The sequence below is a fragment of the Rattus norvegicus genome, chromosome 5, assembly GCF_036323735.1.
Source record: "Rattus norvegicus strain BN/NHsdMcwi chromosome 5, GRCr8, whole genome shotgun sequence".
In the NCBI taxonomy this organism is placed as follows: Eukaryota; Metazoa; Chordata; class Mammalia; order Rodentia; family Muridae; genus Rattus; species Rattus norvegicus.
In genome coordinates, this window is record NC_086023.1 from 42688789 (window position 1) to 42693944 (window position 5156).

General features: G+C 44.8%; 1 pseudogene; it reads left to right on the forward strand.

Annotated features, from left to right (window-relative positions):
• Positions 1 to 203: 203 nt before the first annotated feature.
• On the forward strand, positions 204 to 4934 carry Nsa2-ps10 (NSA2 ribosome biogenesis factor, pseudogene 10; annotated as a pseudogene).
• Positions 4935 to 5156: the final 222 nt, after the last annotated feature.

Here is a 5156-nt window from a genome sequence, read left to right on the forward strand (position 1 = left end):
GAGGAGAAGGAGAAGGAGAAGGAGAAGGAGAAGGAGGAGGAGAAGAAGAAGAAGAAGAAGAAGAAGAAGAAGAAGAAGAAGAAGAAGAAGAAGAAGAAGAAGAAGAAGAAGAAGAAGAAGAAGAAGAAAGAAGCAGCAGCAGCAGCAGCAGCAGCAGAAAGTTGTTTTTGGAGGTCATGGACGGCTGCTCCGCGGCTGTCATTATGCCACAAAATAAATATATTGAATTGCACCGCAAACGATATGGATATCATTTGGACTACCATGACAAAAAGAGAAAGAAAGAAGGTCGGGAGGGCCGTGAACATTCAAAGAAGGAAAAAAGGCTAAGCTCTACCATAAGCAGCGCCATGCTGAGAAAATACAAATGAAACAGACCATTAAAATGCATGAAAAGAGAAACACCAAGCAGAAGGATGACTCCACAGGGAGCAGTCCCTGCCTACCTGGTGGACAGAGAGGGGCAGTCCAGAGCAAAAGTACTTTCCAACATGATTAAACGGAAACGAAAAGAAAAGGCGAGAAACTGGGAGGTCCCTCTACCCAAAGTTCATGCCCAAGGAGAAACAGAAGTATTGAACAGAAGAATAGCAGAGGTTATTCGAACAGGAAAAAGAAAAGAGAAGGCATGGAAAAGAATGGTTACAAAAGTCGTCTTTGTTGGTGATGGTTTTACAAGAAAACCACCTAAATATGAAAGGTTCGTTAGGTCAATGGGTCTCCGCTTCAAAATAGCCCATGTCACACACCCTGAACTGAAAGATACCTTTTGCGGTTACAATTCTTTTGTCAGCCACTTGGCATCCAGCACCCAGGTCCTAACCATCTCTCCATCCTTTTGTTATTAGTTCTTAAGTCCAGAGAGATAGTCGGTAACAGATCAGTTCCCTCTCTACTTGCCGTTCTGTTTCACAGACACAAAGCTTGTGCTTATTTTTACAATGGCCTTTTTGTCCCAAGAAAGCCTCCTGGCTTAGCTGTGTGACTAAATGCTATTTGTCCTCTTCAGTGGACCTCTATTCTCAAGATTCTCTTCTTGTTTTCTCACCATCCCACGTGAGATGCTTGTTAGTAACTGTTACAGGTCTTCTTTACCACCGAGGAAAGATGGAATCCTGCTAGAGGCCAGAAAGAATGTTCCAGACATAGATGGAAGACCCTCACTCCTGACTGTTGACTTGAATACCCCTGAAGGTAGGGAGTGCTCCAGGTCTGCCACCAGGCTCCAAGGGTGGGTCTCCGAGGGGCTGGAAAATGCCCCACCAATCTGGCTAAGATAAGGAAAAGATATAAAGAGAGAAAGTTACAGAAATTTGAAGGGTTAAGCTAAGTTGCTGAGGGTTAGTGTAAGTTGCAGAGAAAGTAAAGTTGAAGTGTAGTTACATAAGTGGAAGAAGGTAAAAAGAGCAGGAAGCTAAGGAAGAAAAGAGACAAAAGGAAGAAGAAGCTAGAGAGCTAAAGAGAGATAAAAGACAGGAGAGGAATATATACTGGCCACAGTAGTTAGGGAACCTAGGAAGACAGTACCTGGCAACAGAAGAGAATTCCTAGCTAAAGATCAGTGTGCCTATCGCAAGGAAAAAGGACACTGGGTCAGGGACTGCCCCAGGAAGAACAAGAGGGGCCTCTCCAGCAGCCCGGAAGGCAAGCCTCTTGGTCCTAGAGTGCTGGCTATGCGCTAAGATAGAAGGGAAGCCTGCCCAGCTGTTTTGTGAATATGGGGGCCCAACACTCTGTGCTCCTCCGCCCAAATGGGCTAGTGTCCAGCAAAAGACCTTGAGTACAGGGGACTACCGGCAACAAATGATACTCATGGACTACCCGAAGAACGGTGGACCTTGGTGTGGGCCAGGTATCCCACTTGTTCCTTGTGATTCCAGACTGCCCCTACGAGCCTAAACCCTGCAACCCTGCTCCCGGACCCCGGCCTAGACACCCCCCTTCATGACTGTCAGCAGGAGCTCACTAAAGCACAGGAGTGGCATAAAGATCGGACTGATCAGCCAACAGAGGGGGTAGATGTCATCTGGTTCATAGAAAAAGATGGGCTGGGGCAGCAGTGGTAGATGGAAACAGAATCATATGGGCTCAGGCCCTACCAGAAGGCACCTCTACTTAGAGGGTAGAGCTCGCTCCCCTCACCAAAGCCCTTGGGCTGAGAAAGGGACTTAACATCTATGTGGACAGCACGTATGCCTTTGCTACAGCCCATCAGCAGAGGGGCCTGCTGACATCTGAGGGCAAGAAAAAAAGAGATTCTGGCTCTGTTAAGGGCCCTCCATGACCCAGCCAGGCCGAGGAAGAGACTCTGGTACACCTCAACGAGAAAGAAGATCCTGCTACAAAAATGGGCAGAGGCCATGATAAAACAAATACATCAATGGACTCACTTAGGGGTAAGCAAACTCATCCAGACGTTTTCAAAAACTAAATATTATGTCACAGGTCTCAAGTATCTCGTGGAACAGATAGTGCACTGATATATACCATGCCAAAAGGTAACTGTTTTCAGGAAAGTTGACTCTGGTAGGAGGCTCCGTGGGGAACGGCCTGGATACTACTGAGAAGTGGACTTCACAGAGATAAAACCAGGAAAATATGGTTATAAATGTCTCCTAGTGCTTATAGATATCTTTTCGGGAATAGGTAGAAGCTTTCCCCACCAAATAAGAGACGGCCTCTACAATCATCAAGAAGATACTGGAAGAAATCTTCCCCCGATTTAGAATGCCCAAGGTAATCTGGTCAGACAACAACCCTACTTTCGTTGCCAAGGTAAGCCAGGGTGTGGCCAAGTATTTAGAGGTCAATTGAAAATTACGTTGTATTTACAGACCTCAAAGTTCAGGACAAGTAGAGTAAATAAATAAAATTCTAAAAGAGACCCTGACCAAATTAACCATGGAGACTGGCACAGACTGGGTGACACTCCTTCCCTCTTGCTCTCTTCAGAGCAAGAAATATTCCTTCCAGATTCAGCTTTACCCCCTTTGAGATCTTATACGGGGCCTCAGCTCCCCTGACTGTATTAGATGATGTTACTGAACCAACATGTCATAGTAATAATGATTTGTATGCCAGGCTAAAAGACCTACAGGTGATACAGAAAGAAATCTGCTCACAGCTGACAGCAGCCTATGCCCCGGAGACCCCTGAGACATCCCATCAGTTCCAGGTCGGAAGCAGCTACACTGAGCCCAGACACTCGAGCCTCGCTGGAAAGGACTGTACCTGGTGCTGCTGACCACCCTGACAGTCGTCAATTCTCAGCCCTCACCAGCAGCGTACTAGCTGTTGGGGCTGAGAGCTGGGACCTAGAGGGACACTCAGATCTTCAAAAAGCTCCCTAGACTTAAGTGACTGGGAGGTTGCTATAATGCTTACTTGAGGAGTGTGTTTTAGAAACAAGAATTTCATGTTTGCCTGTTTGCCCTGGGTTCCCTCGGAATAGGTGTAAGGATAGGCTTGATTTTTATTACAAATGATGTAATATTACATATGTTAGTACTCCTAACACTTCTTGGGACTGTGCCTCAGGGATCACAATCTATATAAGTTTAGAAGTTCTAAAAGACCTTGGTGTATAGGTTCAGATAGTGTCCAGATTAGAATCCTGATGCTAAAGACTTAATAAGACACAAAAGAGAGTTGAGAATTATTTAAGGCTATCTAGGTGCTACAAGGGCAGCACAAGGACATCTGCTGTTGCCCTACAATGCAAGGCTTATAGAGAATTCAAAACTGCCATTGACTCAGATATGAAAAGAGTAAAAAAAGACTTTTTAGCTGACCTCCAAGAATACCTAACCTCCCTCTCAGAGGTAGTCCTTCAAAATAGGAAAAGATTAGACCTGATATTCCTTAAAGAAGGAGTTTGTGTGCTACACTAAAAGAAGAATGTTGTTTCTATGCAGATCAGACAGGAATAATAAGAGATACAGACTTTCAGTCATTCAAACTTTTGTGCTGAGACAACAGTATCAGATGGTGAAACAACAAAAAACAGAGGTACCTTAACCAAGTTGAGTGGAAGATTCCACTCAAGGACAAAAAGAAAATGGGGGAATGAAAGACCCCCTCCCAGAAAGGGAATTGTCCAAGCCCAAGGCCCTCAACTATAGAAGTAAAAAGTAAGTTTTTAGATATGTGGGACAAGCTGACCCAACATTTAGACAAAATAGCCCAGAAAAGAAAACAAAATGCAGAAACAAGACTAAATTATGGGCACTGCTCCATGGGCCACCCGGCAGGAAAAAGAAAAAGTCCCTGACCCCCCAGAAGCCCTGACCACCATGTACTTTTTGCTAACTCACTGTTATGATTATAGCCAAAATAAATAACATACACGTATGCCTCATTTACTCCACCAATCACATCCCTGTAACCATGCATCTGCTTCTGTAAGCCTGCTTCTGCTCCCAATACACTATAAAAACCCGTCCCTGGTTCTGCTAGGCGCGCCAGTCTTCCGAATTGACTGGGATGCCCACAGATACCTGTGTATCCTGATCAATAAAAATCCTCTTGCTGATTGCAGCCTGTGGACTCGGACTGGTCATTTGGGCTTGAGGATCTCCCTCCTGAGGGAAGATTCTCTCTGAGAGTCTTACAGTCACCAAAGGGACAGTCACTGAAGTGAATGTGAGTGAGCTGGGCTTTGTGACACAGAGGCAAGGTGACTTGGGGGAAATATGCTCAGGTTACCAACAATCCTGAAAATGATGGGTGCATAAATGCAGTCTTGCTGGTTTGACAGTGACGTCATACAAGCCATTCCACTCACTACGGAAGACTACAGTGTCAGGAAAACACCATTGCTGTGATCCTTCTGAACTACCAATCAGCCTTACCCCATGTGCAGTCATCAAGAAGCATTTATTAAACTGTAAAGAAAAATAAAACACTGCCCAATTTACAATTGAAAAAAGAAAAAAGACTGACATAGGCAAGGACAGTACTTTGAATCCCTACTGTGAGGACTGATATAGGCAAGGCCACAGTGCTAGTCTAAGTACAAGGACTTTTCTCAAAAATTGTTATAATGACTTTTGCTGTTGATTTTCACTGGCAGCCTGTTGTCACTTGAAATACTTCCATAAGAATCACAAATATAGGGGCTGGAGAGATGCCTGGGGTTAAGAGCACCAGACTGCTCT